This window comes from Pongo abelii, chromosome 5 (assembly GCF_028885655.2).
Source record: "Pongo abelii isolate AG06213 chromosome 5, NHGRI_mPonAbe1-v2.0_pri, whole genome shotgun sequence".
Lineage (NCBI taxonomy): Eukaryota > Metazoa > Chordata > Mammalia > Primates > Hominidae > Pongo > Pongo abelii.
The window spans coordinates 156,405,774-156,427,334 of record NC_071990.2 but is presented as its reverse complement, the minus strand read 5'-3'; the positions used below and the strand labels follow the sequence as shown (position 1 = coordinate 156,427,334).

At 43.1% G+C, this 21,561-nt stretch overlaps 1 pseudogene; it reads right to left on the bottom strand.

Annotated features, from left to right (window-relative positions):
• Positions 1-19,070: 19,070 nt before the first annotated feature.
• The window catches only part of LOC100450108 (stathmin-2-like), a 48,180-nt pseudogene continuing 45,689 nt past the window's right edge, over positions 19,071-21,561 (bottom strand).

Sequence of the window (21,561 nt, the reverse complement as noted above, 5' to 3'; positions counted from 1 at the left end):
AAACTATTTGGCAGTTCCTCAAAAAACTAAGCATAGAATTGCCATATGATCTAGCAAGTTCACGTATGTGTATGTAGCCAAAAGAACTGAAAGCAGAGACTTGAACACGCATGTTCAGAACACTGTTACTCACAATCGTTAAAAGGTGGCAGCAACCCAAGTGTCCATTGATGGATGAATGGATAAACAAAATGTGGTACAATGGAATATTCAGCCTTAAAAATGAAGGAAATTCAAGGCCCAACACGGTGGCTCACGCCTGTAATCTCAACACTTTGGGAGGCCAAGACAGGCAGATCATCCGAGGTCAGGAGTTCGAGACCAGCCGGGCCAACATGGTGAAACCCCATCGCTACTAAAAATACAAAAATTAGCTAGGCGTGGTGGTGCGCTCCTGTAATCCCAGCTACTCGGGAGGCTGAGGCAGGAGAATTGCTTGAACCTGGGAGGTGGAGGTTGCAGTGAGTCGAGATCATGCCATTGCACTCCAGCCTGGGTGACAAGAGCAAAACTCTGTCTCAAAAAAAAAAAAGAAGGAAATTCTGATACATGCTCTAACACAGTTTTACCTTGAAGACACTGTGCTAAGAGAAAAAAAGCCAGTTACAAAAGGACAAGTACTGTATGATTCCACTTATGTAAGGTACCTAGAATAGTCAAACTCAGAGAGACAGAAAGCAGAATGGTAGTTTCCAGGGGATGGGGGAGAGAGAAACCAGGAGTTGTTATTTAATAGGTACAGAACTTCAGATTGGGAAAATGAAAATTTCTGGAGGTAGCTGGTGGTAATGGTTGCATGACGGTGTGAATGTACTTAATGCCATAGGGCTGTACACTTAAAAATGGTTAAAAATAAGTTTTATATGTATTTAATCACAATTTTTCAAATTTAAAGAAATGGTTAGAATAGGACTAGAAATATAAAAGAAATGTATATGACAGACTTAAGTACAAAGGCATAGAAAACAAAATGTATTTTAGCTCTAAAAGTATGTATGTAAGGCCTGAAAATGATATGAAAAATAAAAATTTTATTAGTATACTAGGATTATGAGATTTTTAAAAATATTTTGTCCCTTTCTAATAATTCAGTAATTTTCTATCTCATTTTTTTAATGGGCACCATATAATTCACAAAGTCCCCAAACTTGATACCCAAACCAGGCATCCTGAGAGAAGCATAAGATATTAAAAGTAAACATTTTACTTTTACCAACTTCATTTAAAATAAGTAGGAATTTTGGGTTTGATAAGTATTTTGTTGCCTGATAAAGAAGGAGTTCTTCCTGGGTGCGGTGGCTCATGCCTGTAATCCCAGCACTTTGGGAGGCTGAGGCAGGGGGATCATCTGAGGTCAGGAGTTTGAGACCAGCCTGGCCAACATGGTGAAACCCCATCTCTACTGAAAATACAAAAATTAGCCGGGTGGTAGTGGTGCACACCTGTAATCCCAGCTACTCAGGAGGCTGGGACAGGAGAATCGCTTGAGCCTGGTAGGTGGAGGTTGCGGTGAGCCGAGATTGCACTACTGCACTCCAGTCTGGGTGACAGAGCAAGACTCTGACTCAAAAAAAAAAAAAAAAAAGAGGTAGTTCTTCAAATGGCTAGAGGTAAAACAGCACACATCACTAGTAGTAGTAGTCAGAGATCAAGAAAATTTAAATTTATACGCTTTATAGTTTAAGTACTGATTTAATGTTAAATTTGAATAGTGGTTTAATATTAAACTTAAATACTGATTTAGGTTTAACATTTGTTCCCCAATGAGTACACTAGCAGATTCATGACTTTCTCTTTATGATGAATCTTTTTTTTTTTTTTTGAGACAGGGTCTCGCTGTCACCCAGGCTGGAGTGTGGTGATGTGATCTCAGCTCACTACAACCTCCGCCTCCCAGGTTCAAGCGATCCTCTCACCTCATGCTCCCATGTAGTAGGGACCACAGGCATGTGCCACCATGCCCAGCTACTTGGTGTATTTTTCTTTTTTTGGTAGAGACGGGATTTTGCCATGTTGGCCAGGCTGGTCTTGAACTCTTGAGTTCAAGCGACCTCCCCGCCTCAGCCTCCCAAAGTGCTAGGATTACAGGCCTCAGCCACTGCACCCACCTGATGAATCTTTTCTTTCTTCTAACACGTGCACTCCTGACCCACTCTACAAACACGATTTCTTCCCAGGCTTTCCAAATCAACACTACTACAAGTTGCTTGTGAAAAGGTGATATTTTGCATGCATTAAAGTCTCATGCTGTTTTTGTGAGGTAATAGATTATGCTTAGTATAAAAATTTGGGGCTGGGCACACACAGTGGCTCACACCTGTAATTGCATTGTTTTGGGAGGTCCAGGCGGATCACTTGAGGCCAGGAGTTCAAGACCAGCCTTGGCAACACAGTGAGACTCCCATCTCTATATAAAAATTTAAAATTAGCTGGTCGTGGTGGTGCACACCTCTAGTACTAGCTACTTAGGAGGCTGAGGCAGGAAGATCACTTGAGCCCAGGAATTTGAGGCTACAGTGAGCCATGATAGTTGATATGATTTGGATGTTTGTCCCCCTCCAAATCTCATATGAAAATATGATTCCCAATGTTGGAGGTGGGACCTGGTGGGAGGTGATTGAATCATGGGGGCAGATCCCCCATGAATGGTTTAGCACCATCCCCTTAGGGGCCAGTGAGTTCTTGCTGAGTTCACTAGAGATCTGGTTGGTTCAAAATCTGAGACCTTACCCTTCTCTCTCTCTTGCTCCCTCTCTTGCTATGTGACACCCTGGCTCCTCCTTTGCCTTCTGCCATGATTGTAAGCTTCCTGAGGTCCTCACCAGAAGTAGATGCCGGCACTATGCTTCATGTACAGCCTGCAGAACTGTGGACCAATTAAACAGCTTTTCTTTATCATAGCGATGCAAAAGTTGACTAACACAATCGTGCCACTGCACTGCAGCCTGGGTGACAGCAAGACTGTGTCTCAAAAAAAAAAAAATTCATTTTTGGTTCATTTCAGATTATCATTGAAAAAGAGAACAAATTATTGTGTTACAATAGAATGAAATAAGTCTCCAGTGTGATAAAAGAGGGCCTGCCACCCAAAAGCCATTTCCTTATTTCCCTAGACTCAGTCTAACTTGCTGCTACAAACACATTATAAATCGAGGGCACAATTATAGGAAGCATTGAGATGCTCAGCAAATAAGGCCTCACAAGGTTACAATATTTTAAGACCACATGATCTTCGTATCTTTGCATATTAGCAACTCAATTTGACACATTCGAAGTAGATCAGAGCCTTGTGAGCAAACTAATGATAAACACTCAAAAGACTGATATTTATCCCTCCAAATGCAAGTGTATTACTTTACTATATGATTTATCTCTTTGAAGTGACTGGAATTCCCCCGTCTCCTCTTCAAGATAAGTCTTCAACATCAAAGTACCTGGGAAACAAATAATCTAAAGTAGCTTTGATTATTATTATTATTATTATTTGAGACAGAGTCTTTTTCTGTGGCCCAGGCTGGAGTGCAGTGGCCTGATCTTAGTTCACTATAACCTCTGCCTCCTGGGCTCAAGCGATTCTTGTGCCTCAGCCTCCCAGCTGTAAGTAGCTGGGATTACAGGTGTGGGCCACCACACCTGGCTAATTTTTTAAAATTTTTGTAGAGACAGGAGTCTCGCCATGTTGCACAGGCTTATCTCAAACTCTGGGAGTTTGATCCTACCTTAGCCTCCCGGAGTGCTGTGATTATGGTCATAAGTGACCACATCTGGCCTGGATTTCTTTTTGAGAGTAAATTACTCTTCCCTTTGTGTGTGTGTGTGTGTGTGTGTGTGTGTGTAGGGGAGCTATTTTTGTTTATAAGGGTAAACTTACAATTTTATTCTGAAATAAAGATCAATAATATGAAGCATTGTTCCACCACACTGTAAAAATTTAAACTGTGTCTGCATTTTAGACAAAATTCAGTCAACTTGGAGTTGGGATAAAATTTTGGCATGAGGATAAAATAGATTTTCACCTGTTTCTGGGCCTAGAGAGGATTGTAGTGTCTTGACTTGACAAAGGGAGGACATAGTCAAAGGCTCTCCCATTGTTCAGAGGTAACCTGAACCCTGTAGTCTAGTATTTGGCTGGGGAACTACTAGAATTCTTGCCATTCTGTTAGTCTGGCACAGTGAAAGACAAAGCTTTGCAGGCAAGTAAAATGGAGGCTAAGAATAATGGTATTTGTACCTTAAAGGAAATAAAGTTATCTTGGTTACATGGTATCAGTTCATGGCAGTCAAATTATCAACTGTTGCCCTAAACTACCTATGGTTTAAGGTTTAGGAGTTTGCATTAGATTTAGTAAAGGGGCTTCATTGGTGACTTTAGTGATAACAGCATCAGCGTAATGATAGGGGAAATCAAATTGCTTTGGGATGAGAGTAATTTAAACTTTTTTCTTTTTCTTTTTTTCTTTTTTTTTTTTTAGATGGAGTCTCGCTGTGTCGCCCAGGCTGGAGTGCAGTAGCACGATCTCTGCTCACTGCAAGCTCTGCCTCCCGGGTTCACACCATTCTCCTGCCTCAGCCTCCCGAGTAGCTGGGACTACAGGCGCCCGCCACCACGCCTGGCTAATTTTTTGTATTTTTAGTACAGATGGGGTTTCATCGTGTTAGCCAGGATGGTCTCGATCTCCTGACCTAGTGATCCGCCTGCCTCGGCCTGTGAGCCACCACGCCTGGCCTTAAACTTTTTTCAAGAGTTACAGAGAGGAGATTAAAATAAAAAAGTTGTAGAGAGGAGAAAGAGAAAATAGTAGTTAAAAGGGCTAAAGGGTTAAGAGCATGGTTGCTAAACTATGCTCCAGTGTGTCCTGAGGCACAGCAACAAATTCAAAGGAATGAACCATAGAAGGAACAGAGAAGATGTCCAGGGAAACATACCAATGCTTCAGACACCACAGGAACTACTAGCTCAAGGGAATTCACAATTTCAGCATCAGATTGTATTATGTTCCCTCCTTTGTGAAGTTAGGTTTCTGACAGTTGTTGGGATAAAAGGGAAATACTGAGTGAAAATTGATGTGTGCAGAAAAAAGAGTGGAATTGTTCAATCTGATTTCAAGGCTTTGAGAGTTGTGAAGTGCTGGACAGGCATACACACTCCATTGTTATGTCATTGTGCTTATTTAAAAATGAAAAAAATAGGCCAGATGCAGTGGCTCATGCCTGTAATCCCAGCACTTTGGGAGGCTGAGGCAGGAGGATCACGAGGTCAGGAGTTCAAGACCAGGCTGGCCAATATGGTGAAACCCTGTCTCTACAAAAAACAAAAAACAAAAAAACACACACACACACAAATTAGCCGGGCATGGTGGCACGTGCCTGTAGTCCCAGCTTCTGGGGAGGCTGAGGCAGGAGAATCGCTGGAACCCGGGAGGTGGAGGTTGCAATGAGCTGAGATGGCACCACTCCACTCCAGCCTGGGCCACACAGCAAGACTCTGTCTCCAAAAAAAAAAAAAAGAAAGAAAGAAAAAAAATTATTTTCTTCTATTTACGTGTATTACTTTTTTTAAGTGGTTACTAAGTTGTTAGGACATAAGTACTTGTTAAATTGTTTGGACCTTGGCAGGCATCATTTAAAAAATGGTTTGAGGCCAGGTGCGGTGGCTCACGCCTGTAATCCCAGCTCTTTGGGAGGCCAAGGTGGGCAGATCACAAGGTCAGGAGTTCAAGACCAGCCTGGCCAACATGGTGAAACCCCATCTCCACTAAAAATACAAAAAATAAGCCAGGTGTGGTGGCAAGCACCTGGAATCTCAGCTATTTGGGAGGCTGAGGCAGGAGAACTGCTTGAACCTGAGAGGTGGAGGTTGCAGTGAGAAGAGATGGCACCACTGCACTGCACTCCATTCCAGCCTGGGCAACAAGACTGAGACTCCATCTCAAGAAAAAAAAAAAAACATACATCTTACCACCTTGCCATTTTTGTTTTGATTTATTTTAAGAGATTTGTAGAGAAGAATGGATTAGTAATCACGAAGAGTTATAAAAGAGAATTGAGTGTGGACATTGAAAGAATTAGCATTTGAAGCACAAAATGATGCTGAAATGGAACCTAATCTTGTCTGCAGGGTCAGGACAACCTGCATAGTCTTTAGGATCTACAATCATGGCCCTCTTAACTCCCGGGGACAGTTGACACCTTAAAATGATAGATTTCTCGAAGAATGGCAGACAAGAGTTCCTAAATACTCGTGTTGTATACTATCAATACTAATTAAAATACTTACTTTTTTTTGTACTTTTTCTGTTTTGTTTGTTTGGCTGTTTTTTTTTTTTTTCTTTCATGTCCATCCTAGCGGATAAGAAGGGGCATCTCATTGAGTTTTGTTTTGCTTTGAGACAGGGTCTTGCCCTGTCACCCAGTTGGAGTGCAGTGGTGTGATCATGGCTTACTGCAGCCTCGACCTCCTGGGATCAAGCAATCCTCCTGCCTCAGCCTCGTGAGTAGCTGGGACTGCAGGTTTGTGCCACTACACCTGGCTAATTTTTTTTTTTTTTTTTTTTTTTTTTTTTGGTGGAGACAAGGTCTCACTATGTTGCTCAAACTGGTCCCAAACTCCTGGGCTCAAGCAATTCTCCCTCCTTGGCCTCCCAAAGTACTGACATTACACGTGTGAGCCACTGCGCTTGGCCAAATTTTCTCTTTTGTTAGAGACGTGGTCTGACTCTATCAAACAGGCTAGAATGTAGTGGCATGATCATACCTTACTGCAGCCTCAAACTCCTAGACTCAAGCAGTCCTCCCACCTTGACTTCTGGAAGTGCTGGGATTACAGATGTTCACCACCATGCCTGGCCAAATTTTCTTTTTAAATTCACCTTTCATTTGATAGAAATGAAAAAGAATCCTCAAAGGCCAAGCAAGTGGAAGCAGGAATCCAGAGAAATAAGGAAGACCCGAAATGGCAGAATACTGTGAACATCTACCAGTCCTTAATGTCACCAAGCTTTGATTCTGACAGCCAACGAAGACAAGTATACAGGACATGAGATGACCAACTTATGGAGGACAATACACAAAGCTTGTCTATAGGTGTGGCGGGGGAGCAGCAAAGAAATGTGCCTGTCTCAACATTGGAACTAATGAAGAGAGAGGGGAAAAAAATTCCTCTGAACCACAAGTCATACCTCATGCAAGTTTGTGGTCCAATTCATAATTCTTGGGTGACGTGAAAAACCTCAAGCAAAGAAAGTCATTTGGTACTGGGTTGGCATGCCTCCAGGCAATTGACAGAGGATCTGCAAATTCTCTCAAGGAAAGCACCTTTAGATGGGGCACAGTAGCTCACACCTGTAATCCCAGCACTTTGGGAGGCAAAGGTGGGCAGATCACCTGAGGTCAGGAGTTCGAGACGAGCCTGACCATCATGGCGAAACCCCATCCCTACTAAAAATACAAAAATTAACTGGGCATGGTGACGCATGCCTGTAATCCCAGCTACTTGGGAGGCTGAGGCAAGAGAATCACTTGAACCTGGGAGGTGGAAGTTCCACTGAGCTGGGATCGTGCCACTGCACTTCAGCCTGGGCGACAGAGTGAGACTCCGTCTCAAAAAAAAAAAAAAAAAAGGGAAGGAAAGCAAATAAGATTACAATTAACCATTTAACAGGAAAACAAAGCATCATGAGTAAAAGCCAACAGAAGCAAAAGACAGCAGAATCAGAGCAGCAAAAAGTTCAGCTGGTGAAACTGACAGATTTGGAATATAAAATTTTCAATAGATTTCCTGGAATATGGTGGACTAGGTTATTGAGACCAACCCCATTACTGAAAAAAACAACAAATGCTGGCTAAAAGGAAAAAAATCTGGCCAGGCAAGGTGGCTCCCACCTATAATCCCAGTGCTCTGGGAGTCCCAGGCAGGAGGATCACTGAAGCCCAGGAGTTCGAGGTGCTGTGAGCTCTGATCACATCAGTGTACTCCCGCATGGGTGACAGAGAAAGACTTCATCTCTAAAACAAAAACAAAGAATAAAGGCCAGGTGATTGGCTCATGCCTGTAATCCCAGTACTTTGGGAGGCTGAGGTGGATGGATCACCTGAGGTCAGCGGTTCATGACCAGCTTGAGCAACATGGTGAAAACCCATCTCTACTAAAAATATATAAACTAGCCAGGAGTGGTGGTTCACACCTGTAGTCCCAGCTACCTGGGAGGCTGAGGCAGGAGAATCGCTTGAACCCAGGAGGCAGAGGTTGCAGTGAGCGGAGATCACGCCACTGCACTCCAGCCTGGGCAAGAAGAACGAAACTCCAAAAAAAAAAAAAAAGAGAGGAAAGAAGCAAGGAAGAAAGGAAGGGAGGGAGGGAGAGGGAGGGAGGGAGGGAGGGAGGAATAAAGGAAGGAAAGAAATCTTAAAAACTTTGAAATCACTAAAAGCAGGACAAATCCTAAAAGTAAGAACTCAGACAGGCAAGTAGAACCTGAAACTGATTGTTCCTCGAGAGCAGTTTCCATTTTAGACAAACTTGAACTTTGGGTTTTGATAGTCTCCTGGGGTAAAGGGGGCAAGAGTCAAAGCCTAGGGGGAATGCATGTTGGGAAGGCTGATTTGGAAGTCTCCTCATATCAAGCTGGCCCCCTCAAAGGGCTACAGCCCAGGATTAGGGCAAAACAGAAGTAAATTCATTCCTTTCTCTACCCTAGGGGACTCTGAGAAAAATTCATTTGTCTAAAGAGCAAAGACGGGACAGTGCTGAGAAGTGTAACACAACCTAGCCTCTGCATGGATTTGCAGCTCAAAAGTATATTACCTGGCCAGGTGTGGTGGCTCACGCATATAATCCCAGTACTTTGGGAGGCCAAACAGGAGAATCACTTGAGCCCCAGAGTTCAAGATTAGTCTGGGCAACACAGGGGGACCTCATCTCCATAAAAAATACAAAAAATAGCCGGGCTTGGTGGCCCGCATCTGTGGTCCCAGCTGCTGGGGAGGCTGAGGTGGAAGAACAGCTTGAGACCAGCAGGTGGATGTGGCAGTAAACTGAGATTGCACCCCCACACTCAGCTTGGGTGCAGAGCGAGACCCTCTCTCAAAAAAAAAAAAAAAAAAAAAAAAGAAAGTACATTACCTTAAGCCCTAAATGTAGTTTAAAGTGTTCTCAGAATAGTGCCCATAGGCACCTAGGATAAGTCAATGCAAGACCTCTCTGCAGGACTGCTCCTTCATCTAAGGCTATAAGGAAATCATGCAAATAAATTCTCAAGGATAATGAGTGTATTAATTTTCCATTGTTGCTGTAACAACTTACCATAAACTTGGTGACTTAAAATAATACACATTTATTATCTTACAACTCTTTTTTTTTTTTTTTTTGAAACAGAGTTTCACTCTTGTCACCCATGCTGAAGGGCTGCAAAGGCGTGATCTTGGCTCACTGCAACCTCTGCTTCCTAGGTTCAAGTGATTCTCCTGCCTCAGCCTCCCAATTAACTGGGATTACAGGCACCCGTCACCACGCCCAGCTAATTTTTTAAATATTTTTAGTGGAGACAGGGTTTCACCATGTTGGCCAGGCTGGTCTCGAACTCCTGACCTAAGGTGATCCACCTGCCTCGGCCTCCCAAAGTACTGGAATTACAGGCATGAGCTGCTGCGGCTGGCCTGTTATCTTACAGCTCTTGAAGTCAGGAGTCCATACTTGTCTCATTGGACTAAAATCCAGATGTCATCAGGGATGCTTTTCTTCTGACAGGAGCTTCTAGGGCAGAATCCACTACCTTGCCCTTTTCCAGTTTCTAAGAGCTTCTTGCACTCCTTGGCTAGTGGTCCCTTAATGAATCTTTAAAGCCAGTAAGGATGGCTCAAGTCCTTCTCATATCAAGTCTCTCTGCCATAACTTCCCTAGTCACACTTCTTTCTCTCACATCTCCTGCCTCCCTCTTTCATTCATAAGGACTTATTTATGTGATTACATTGGGTTCACAGAGGTAATCCAGGATAATCTCTGCAACTCAAGACCCTGAGTTTAATTACATCTGAAAATTCTCTTCTGCAATTCATACAGATTAGGATGTGGACATCTTGTGGGGAGGGCATTATTCTGCCTACCAAAATGAGTATTATATATTACATAGTAAAAAATAATTAAGCTGATGAGGAAGCCATATACCATGAATGAGAATCAGCAGAAAAGACAGATGAAACATACATACACACACATATAGATCATGAGCCAGTTGGACTTCATGTAGGAATGTAGAACTGCTTTGACATTAGAAAAATCCATTGATATAATTCACATTAAGAAATTAAAAGAGAAAAATTATATCAGTAGATGCAAAATATGCATCTGATGTTGTATTAGTCTGTTCTCACACTGCTAATAAAGACCTACCCAAGACTGGGTAATTTATAGAAGAAGAGGTTTAATTGACTTACAGTTCTGCAGGGCTGGGGAGGCCTCAGGAAACTTACAATCATGGTGGAAGAGGAAACAAACATGTCCTTCTTCACATGGCGGCAGGAAGGAGAAGTGCTGAGCAAAAGAGGGAAAAGCCCCTGATAAAACTGTCAGATCTTGGCAGAACTCACTCACTATGAAGAGAACAGCATGAGGGTAACCACCCCCGTGATTAAATTACCTCCTGCTGTGTCCCTCCCATGACACATGGAGATTACAGGAACTACAATTTAAGGTGACATTTGGGTGGAGATACAGAGCCAAACCATATCAGATGTGATTAAGCATCATTTATTAAATCAAAATATTAGTTGTCAGTGGCTGCTATAACAAATTACTATAAATTTGGCAATTAAACAGAATTTATTTTCTCAAAGGTCTGAAGGCTAGAAGTACAAAATCAAGGTGTTGGCAGGGTCAGCCTCCCTTCAGAAGCTCTATGGGAGAATCTGTTCCTTGCCTTTCTCAGCTTCTGGAGCATTCCTTGGCTTGTGGCCACATCACCCCAATCTCTGACTCTGTCTTCACGTGGCCTTCTCCTCTGTGTCTGTCTGTGTAAAATCTTGCTCTGCCTCTCTTTTAAAAGCATTTGTGGCTGGGCTCACATCTGTCATTTCAGCACTTTGGGAGGCCGAGGCAGGTGCATCACTTGAGGCCAGGAGTTTGAGACCAGCCTGGCCAACACGGTGAAACCCTGCCTCTACTAAAAATACAAAAATGAACTGGGCTTGGTGGTGCATACCTGGAATTCTAGCTACTCGGGAGGCTAAGGCACAAGACCTGCTTGAAACCAGGAAACTGAGGTTTTGGTGAGCCAAGATCACGCCACTGCACTCCAGCCTGGGCAATAGAGTGAGACTCCATCTCAAAAAAAAAAAAAAAAAAACAAACAAAAGAAAGAAAAGAAAAGAAAAGAATTTGTGTGACCATATTTAGGGCCCACCCAAATAATCCAGGATAAACTCTTCCTCTGAAAACCCTTAACTTAGTCATATCTTTTACTATATAAAGCAATATTATAGGGTTTTGTTTTGTTTTGTTTTAGAGACAGACTCTTGCTCTGTCACCCAGGCTACAGTGCAGTGGCACAATCTCAGCTCACTGCAACCTCTGCCTCCTGGGTTCAGGTGATTCTCCTGCCTCAGCCTCCCCAGTAGCTGGGATTACAGGCACATGGCACCACACCTGGCTAATTTTTGTATTTTTAGTAGAGACAGGGTTTCACCATGTTGGCCGGGCTAGTCTTGAACTCCTGACCTCAGATGATCTGCCCACCTCAGCCTCCCAAAATGGTAGGATTACAGGCTTGAGCCACTGCATCTGGCCATCAATGCTGTAGTTTGAACATGTGACTTTCCAAACCTCATGTTGAAATTTGATTCTTAATGTTGGAGGTGGGGCCTAGTGGGAGGTGTTTGGTCATGGGGACAGATCCTTCATGAATAGTTTAATGTCCTCCCTGAAGGGGAGGGGAGGAAGTGAGTGAGTTCTTGCTCTACTAGTTCCCATAGGAGCTGGTTGTTAAAAAAAGCCTGGCACCTCCCGCCTTGCTCTGTTTTTTTTTTTTTTTTTTTTTTTTTTTTAATTGAGACAGAGTCTCACCCTGTGGCCCAGGCTGGAGTGCAGTGGCACAATCTTGGCTCACTGCAACCTCTGACTCCCGCGTCCAAGCGATTCTCTTGCCTCAGCCTTCCCAGCAGCTGGGATTACAGGCGCCCGTCACCACACCTGGCTAATTTTTTTGTATTTTTAGTAGAGACAGGGTTTCACCACGTTGGCCAGGCTGGTCTCAAACTCCTGACCTCAGGTGATCCACCCACCTCGTCCTCCCAAAGTGCTGGGATTACAGGCGTGAACCACCACACCCGGCTCCAACTTGCTCTCTTGCTTCCTCTCTCACCATGTGATCTCTGCACATGAGGGTCCCCTGTGCCTTCTGCCATGAATGGAAGCAGCCGAAGGCCACACCAGAAGCCAGGGAGCAGATGCCAGCACCACTCTTCTTGTATAGCCTGCAGAACAGCAAGCCAAATAAACCTATTTTCTTTATAAATTTCCCAGCCTCACGTATTTTTTTAAATATTATTTTTATTTTTTTCATACCAGGAACCTCAGGTATTTTTTATAGCAACACAAAATAACTAAGACAAGTAATTTTGCTCTATTTGCCATATAAGATAATATTCACAGGTTCTAGAGATTAGAAAGTAAACATTGGGCTGGGCGTGGTGGCTCATGCCTGTAGTCCCAGCACTTGGGAGGCGGAGGCAGGAATATCATTTGAGCCCAGGAGTTTGAGACCATCCTAGGCACCATGGTGAAACCCCATCTCTACACGAAATGCAAAAAAAGCCAGATGTGGTGGCTCACACCTGTAATTTCAACACTTTGGGAGGCCAAGGCAGGTGGATCACTTGAGGTCAGGAGTTCGAGATCAGCCTGGCCAACATGATGAAACCCCGTCTCTATAAAAATACAAAAATTAGCTGAGTGTGCTGTCATTTGCCCGTAATCCCAGCTACTCGGGAGGCTGAGGCAGGAGAATTGCTTGAACCCGGGAGGCAGAAGTTGCAGTGAGCCAAGATTGCATCACTACACTCCAGCCTAGGTGACAGAGCAAGACCCTGTCTCAAAAAAAAAAAAAAAAAAAAGCAAAAAAAATTATCTGGATGTGGTGGTGCATGCTTATGGTCCCAGCTACTTGGGAGGCTGAAGTGAGAGAATCGCTTGACCCTAGGGATCAAGGCTGCTATAAGCTGTGATACCATCACTGTACTCCAGCCTGGGTGACAGAGAAAAAGAAAAAAAAATTAGAAAAAAGAAAAAAGAAAGTAAACATAACTGGAAGGAGGGGGATTTTTTTTCAGTTTACCACCAAAATAACCCAAGAACTAATTTTAAAACACAACTTATTTAATCGATTTCATTGGGATCTAAAAAAGAGCTATAGCAAACATCATGCTTGATATTAATGCTTAAAACATTCCTTTAAAAAGCAGGAATAAGAAAGAATATCCACTATTACCACTTCTATTCTACATTATTGTGTAAACCCAAGCCAATACAGCAAGAAAAAAAATTAAAATTCCAAAGCCAAAAAGAAAAAATATTATTTTAGACACAAATGTCTATATACAAAACTTATAAAATGCCTACAGATAAATTACAGAATTAATAAGAGTTCAAGACAATTACATTTCCATATGCCCACATATGAAAGTTATATTTGAAAATGTAATTAATGAAAATACCATGTGAAATAGCAACCAAAACAGTAGAGGGTGTTATATTTCCTGCCATGACAGAATACCTGGAACTATATTTGCTCTCTGTCTTAATCCGTTTTCTGTTGCTACAACAGACCATAGACTAGGTAATTTATAAAGAAAAGAAGTTTATTTGGCTCATGGTTCTAGAGGCTGGGAAGTCCAAGAACATAGCACTGGCATTTGGTGAGGGCCTACTTGCTGTGTCAGAACATGGCAGAGAGTATCATATGGGGAGAGAGCAAGAGTGTGTATATAAGCTCAAGTCTTGCTTCCTCTTTTTTTATTTTTATTTTATTTTATATATTTTTTGAGATGGAGTCTCACTCTCTCACCCAGGCTGGAGTGCAATGGTGCAGTCTTAGCTCACTGCAACATCCACCTCCCAGGTTCAAGCGATTCTCCTGTCTCAGCCTCCTGAGTAGCTGGGACTACAGGCATATACCACCACACCCAGCTAACATTTGTATTTTTAGTAGAGATGGGGTTTCACCATGTTGACTGGGCTGGTCTTGAACTCCTGACCTCTGGTGATCCAACTGCCTTGGCCTCCCAAAGTGCTGGGATTATAGGCGTGAGCCACCATGGCTGGCCATTGCTTCCTCTTCTTATAAAGCCATCAGTTGCATCATGGGGCCCTCACCCTGATGACCTTATCTAATCCTCATTACTTTCTGAAGATACCACCTTCAATCAAAGTATGGATTTGAGGATTAAGTTTCCAACGCATGAAATTTGGGGGACACATTCAAACCATAGCACTCTCTTGTATAAATAACCAGAAAATGTACACACTATATGGAACAACTAGACATTGGACAGTTGGACATTGAAGAACAGCAGGAAAACAAAGATGTTATCACAACAATACCTCTGCTTTCTGCCTAGTAGCTCTTTCTGAATCACATTATAGGAAGGGAGAACCCAAACAAAGCATAGAAGTCTTGCTGAATTAAGGAGACAGATCAGATTTTGGAAAGGTTGAGGTGGCCGGAATTTGCAGAGCAGAGTAGTAGAGAGGAGTTAGTTATGCAGAGAAAGGGCTCTGGAAATCTGCACAGAGGCCACCTTGAGTTTCTGGCTGAATATAAAGCAGCGCATGCATAGCATGAAACACCACAAGATCAGGCAAAGAAAACTAGTTAACAGCTGCTGAAAGCTGAACAATTCCCAGAGCCAAAAGATGTTTGAGAGTTGTGATTAGCCACAACAGAGAAACCTTGTTGAATACTTGAGGTCACGTTTAGCCCTTGAACAACTAGACCTACCCTAACAAAGCAAGTAACTCAACTGCCTGCCAAAACATAATTCAACATTCTTTTTTAAAAAAATACAAAAATCCAGACACTTATCAAAGTAACTTTCAAAATAACTAGCATTCAATAAATAATCACCAAATATAAAAAATTAAGAGTAGGTGAATGTCAGAGGTCCCCTCAAACCACTCTTGGGTTTAATTATTAGCCAGAAAGACTCACAGAATTCAGAAAACCCACCATGCTCACAGTTAGTATTTGCTATGGGAAAAACAGACGTAAAATCAGCAAAGGCAAAAGGTACATAGAGGAAAGTTCGGGAATGAGCTTCCAGTTGTCCATTCCCACTGGGGCCTTGTGAACAACACTAAATTCTCCCAGCAACAATATATCACAACAAGCACAAAATATTGCTAGCCATGCAAGCTTACTTGAGCCTTAATATCTGAGGTTTTTTGAGGGAGGAAGGGGTGGTCATTTGGGCATGGAGTGTCCAATAGCTGACCTTAGTTATTCTTGCTCTAGCCCCTCCAAAGGTCAGACTTTAAAAGCCTGGCCTAAGGCACCCACTATAAATTATATTGTTAACAATGCTAACAATGTTAACAATGCCTGGGTTGCCCCAAAGCCCTAGGTAAAGGGCTTTGCATATTTCAAGGGCTTAGAAGTCATCCTCCAGGATCCCATCAAGGGCCAGAACTTTCTTTGGAATGTGCAAGGTTTTTTGTTTGTTTGTTTGTTTTTGAGTTGGAGTCTTGCTCTGTTGCCCAGGCTGGAGTGCAGTGGTGTAATCTCAGCTCACTGCAACCTTCACTTCCTGGGTTCAAGCAAATCTCCTGCTTCAGCATCCCGAGTAGCTAGGATTACAGGCACCCGCCAACATGCCCAGATAATTTTTGTACTTTTAATGGAGATGGGGTTTCACCATGTTAGCCAGGCTGGTCTCGAACTGCTGACCTCAAGTGATCTGCCCACCTCGGCCTCCCGAAGTGCTGGGGTTACAGGCGTGAGACATCATGCCGGGCCAGAATGTGTAAGGTTTGAACACCCAAAACTTAAGTAAGTCAGCCCTTCGCTTCACAGTGACACGAAGTGGGAGAAATATAAATTAATAGAAACAAGCCCAAGCCTGGGCAACATAACAAGATCCTGTCTCAAAAAAAAAGAAAGAAAGAAAGAAACAAGCCCAGAAATGACAGGCATAATTATAACAGCTATTCTAAATACATACATGGATTTAAAGAAAAACCTGAGAATAATGAAGAGGAATGAATGGAAACTATAAAAAAAAGCAAGAGCTGAGTGCAGTAGCTCATGCCTGTAATCCCAACACTTTGGGAGGCCAAGGTGGGAGGATCACTTGAGCCCAGGAGTTTGAGACCAGCCTGAGCAACACAATGAGAACCCATTTCCACAAAAAGTAAAAATATTTGCTGGGCGTGTGAGAACCCATTTCCACAAAAAGTAAAAATATTTGCTGGGCATGGTGGCACACACCTGTAGTCCCAGCTACCTAGGAGGCTGAGAAGGGAAGATCACTTGAGCCCAGAAGGTCAAGGCTACAGTGAGCTATGATTGCACTACTGCACTCCAGCCTGGGTGACAGTGAGACTCTTGACACACACACACACACACACACACACACACACACAAAAGAATAAAATGAAACTTCTAGACCTAAGGAATAAAATATCCAGATTACTTCAAAAACTCAATTACTTTGGAAAATTAGGTAAATGGAGGATGGGGGTAGCCAGGTTTCTCACTGGCGGAGTGGGAGTTTACACATAAGCAAGTGGAAGGAATACAGTAATATGTATATTTCCTTCCAAGGGTCTATTTCCTTAAGACGACCTAGAAGCAAAGATACCCCAGTATACTCAATAAGCACACCTAATGCCCAGATCTTGGTTTCTAAAACTACCGTCCAGTGAAAGAAACCAGGTTTCCTTGGAGAAATGACTGATTCTAGGACTGGGACACAGAATATATAAGATGAACCTGAAACATCTTGTAGTGCCAGAAAAACAACGAGGTGCTAAACACACATATAAGCACGCCATGAAGGCATGTTCTGTTGTAGCAACAACATATAGGAAAATTGCACTAAGAGTAAATACGCAGGTGGCTACCTTCAGGAGTTGGGAGCTGGGTACTTTTAGTGGGTAACTGGTAATTCCCTTAGTTGGCATGATGTCCTGCCCAGCCCCTTAACTGCTCAGCCCTCACAGATAATTTTTTTTCAACACTTTTCCTGTTTGCTCTGAGAATACTTGCTGGAGTGCTTGTTGCTTCAGCATTTATCCTGAGATAACTTTGCCAGGAAATACCTCATTTTTATTATTTTTACATCATTCTTTGGAAACAAAAGATATCATTCTATTTATAGCATTCTGTTTTTAGTAGTGGTATTTCCATTTACAAAATATAATAATTCGCCATCACTGAAAATGTCAAATCCTAGAAAACACAGCATACCTAGGAGTGAGGTTCATATCTCTGGAACAGTTGTCGGACAAAGATTCATTTAGTGAATCCGATTTTTCTGAAATAGATGATTCTGATGATTCAGACAATTCTAATGTTAGTTCTGCTTAGAAATAACTCCAAGAACAGTTTTTATATTTTATTTTTACATTGAACATCATTTAGATTTGCTCCAGCCTCAAAGAGCATGTTTATGTAAAATTAAATGAGGACTGGCAGCGAGCTGCACTTTTTTCTCTAAATGGGAAAAGGGTTAAAAGGCAGGACTGCTTCACACTGGGGAAGAAAGACCAGCTTGAGTAAAAGTCTGCAGTGTTTTTTATCTTTGTGTGTGTATTTAATGCAACAACCAGCTCACAAAGTGGGAAAATATTCAGTTGCATCATGTACTTGTACTATTGGTAAGAACTTAAAATGAACTTCATCAATCATGGAATCCACAAATAAGCTACCTGACACCATAACTAATTCATTCCATCAGAAGAATGTAAACAAGAGAATTCAGCCCAGTTGATAAAGAGCAATTTTACAGATGCTTGCAACATTGAGATCTGGATTTGTGTTCAGCACTTTTAAGGTTCACCTCTTTGCTTCTACCCAGACTGATCTTAGATCAGTCTTTTTGTCCATCCCCTTCTAAAGCCAAAGCACACTGGTTGCACATAATCCAGTAGAAGCAGAAGTGCTATGGTTGGTGGTTTTATTATTATTATTATTATTATTATTTTTTTTTTTTGAGATGGAGTCTCGCTCTGTCGCCCATGCTGGAGTGCAGTGGCACAATCTCGGCTCACTGCGAGCTCCACCTCCCGGGTTCACGCCATTCTCCTGCCTCAGCCTCCCGAGTAGCTGGGACTACAGGCACCCGCCACCATGCCCAGCTAATATTTTTTGTATTTTTAGTAGAGACGGGGTTTCACTGTGTTAGCCAGGATGGTCTTGATCTCCTGACCTCGTGATCACCCGCCTCAGCCTCCCAAAGTGCTGGGATTACAGGCGTGAGCCACCACGCCCGGCCTTTATTATTATTTTTTTTGAAACAGAGTTTTGTTCTTATCACCCGGGCTGTAATGCAGTGGCGTGATCTCCGCTCACTGCAACCTCTGCCTCTCGAGTTCAGGCGATTCTCCTGCCTCAATCTCCCAAGTAGCTGGGACTACAGGTGCGTGCCACCACGCCCAGCTAATTTCTGTATTTTTAGGAGAGACGGGGTTTCACATTTTGGCCAGGATGGCCTCGATCTCTTGACCTCGTGATTCACCTGCCTCAGCCTCCCAAAGTGCTGCGATTACAGGTGTGAGCCACCGCTCCCGGCCTTGTTTTTTTTTTTTTTTTTTTTTGAGATAGTCTTGCTCTGTTGCTGAGGTTGGAGTGCAGTGGCATGATCTCTGCTCACTGATACTCTGCCTTCTGGGTTCAAGTGATTCTCATGCCTCAGCCTCCTGGGTAGCTAGGATTACAGGTGTGCACCACTATGACTGGCTAATTTTTGTATTTATAGTAGATATGGGTTTTCACCATGTTGTCCAGGCTGGTCTCAAACTCCTGACCTCAAATGATCTGCCTACCTTGGCCTCACAAAGTGCTGGGATTACAGGTGTGAGTCGCTGCATCCGGCTCCACATTATTATTATTTTTTTTAATTTTAATTCTACTTTTTTAATGAGTCCTTTTTAAACTATTTCATACATTTCCCATACCAATATTGCATGACTCATTATAATATAGGCAGTGGGGTTTACTGATGGTGCAGCATGCCGTACCCTCCTCCACTTCAGCCAGACTGTTGAGCCTGCATGTCCTTGTTCCTGCGCACCTCCGCGGCATGCCTCCTTTTCCTTCAGACATAGTAGCAGCGAGATTAACCTCCTCATTTTCCTTAATTTTTTCCACTTTCAGGATCAGCTTTTCCTCCACCATCCTGCTGAAGGTGTCCTTTTCCAAAGCCTTCTCAAAGACTTCTTGCTTGTGTTCCCTCCTCTCGGCCAATGGTTTCAGCACCTGGACCTCCTCAGACTTCCTTCTTTCCTCTGCAGCCTCCAGTTTCTTCTGGATCTTCTTCAGGGACAGGTCTTTCTCCTTAGTACAAGCTAAAGTTCAAGGGGCTTCCCAGAATGGAGGTGGTGGCCTTAAAATCAGCTTAAAAGCCTGGCCAAAGGCATGTTTGTTGATTTGCTTCACTTTCTTTCTTTTTTTTTTTTAGATGGAGTCTCGCTCTGTCACCCAGGCTGGAGTGCAGTGGCCTGATCTCGGCTCACTGCAACCTCTGCCTCCCGGGTTCAAGCGATGCTCCTGCCTGTGCCTTCTGAGTAGCTGGAATTACAGGTGTGTGCCAACACGCTTGGCTAATTTTTGTGTTTTTAGTAGAGATGGGGGTTTCACCATGTTAGCCAGGCTAGTCTTGAACTCCTGACCTCAAGTGATCTACCCACCTCGGCCTCCCAAAGTGCTGGGATTACAGGCATGAGCCACTGTGCCCAGCCTGATTTGCTTCACTTTCATTTCATCTTAAGTATAGATGTTTATGTTGCAAGATTCCAGGTAAAAACAAGAGCAGGGCCAGACCTGGTGGCTCACACCTATAATTCTAGCGCATTGAGAGGCTGAGGTGGGAGGATCACTTCAGGCCAAGAGTTTGCAACCAGCCTGGACCACATAGTGAGACCCCGTCTCTACAAAACATTAAAAAAAATTAGCTAGACATGGTGGCAAACATCTGTCATCCTAGCTACTCAAGAGGCTGAAGCAGAAGGATTATTTGAGCCCAGGAGTTAGACGCTGCAGTGAGCTATGATCATGCCACTGCATTCCAGCTTGGGCAACAGAGCAAGACCCTGTCTCTTAAAAAAGTAGAAATAAAAGCAGATCACTGATAAGATGGACAGCTTCTTTAGTTTGCTTTGTAGGCTAGACTTCATCTTACTCTTAATTCCAGTTAAAGCCCCTGCTGTGTTTAATGAGAATTCCACTATATCATACAGGTCATGTCCTTATTTTCTTTCCCCCATTGCTGTTTTAGCCATTGTAGGAATGTGCAGATGCTGGTGGTGCAGATGGTGGTGAAGGCAACAGATCTGCCTTTAGCAGCCGTTGCTATGTCCACATTCTACTGGACTACATTTCTATACAACTATATCCTGTCTTTATTTGGGTACCTCCCATTCATTTTTCCCTTTGTCTTCCTTTTGGTTAACTGGTAAATACATATAATAAAGAATTTACCAGATATAATAGGTTTTTTTTTTTTTTTTTTTGAGATGGGGTCTCATTCTGTCACCCAAGCTGGAGTGCAGTGGTGCGATCTCGGCTCACTGCAACCTCTGCCTCCCGGGTTCAAGCAATTCTTCTGCCTCAGCCTCCCAAGTAGCTGGGATTACAGGAGCCCACCATCACGCCCGACTAATTTTTGTATTTTTAGTGGAGATGGGGTTTCACTATGTTGGCCAGGCTGGTCTCGAACTCCTGACCTCAGGTGATGCACCTGCCTTGGCCTCCCAAAGTGCTAGGATTACAGGCATGAGCCACTGCGCCCAGCAAAAATGTTTAAAAGAACACCTATATAACCCACTTGAAGGGGATCCCTAAGATCCACCCCTTACGTTCAATACAGTCTTCACTAGGAGGACTCGCAGGGCTCAGCAACTGAGCACTTGGCTGTATTCACAGCTAAGATTGATAACAATGAAAGGATACAGAGCAAAATCAGCAAGGGAAAAGGCACACGGACAAAGTTTGGAGGAATCCAGGCACACACTTCCAAAATTCCTCTCCCAGCGGAGTTACAGGGAATGCACCTAATTCCCCCAATACCGAGTTTTGAAAACGTGTGAAATGTTGCCTATCAGGGAAGCTCATTAGAAATTCAGTGCCCATGGTTTTTAGACAGGGCTGGTCACATAGCACCCCCTGCCTTGTACATAAAAATTCAAGACTCTCAGGACAGATGTTCAGCATCCACCACAGTACCTGTACAAATAGTTCAGGCACAGTGAGACACTCTTATTAGGCAATGGTGGAAATCCTCCCAAAATTCAATTTCCCAGACACCGGCCAAGATCCAACCTTGAGAGCAAGGCTTTCTAAGGATAGCAGTCTCAGG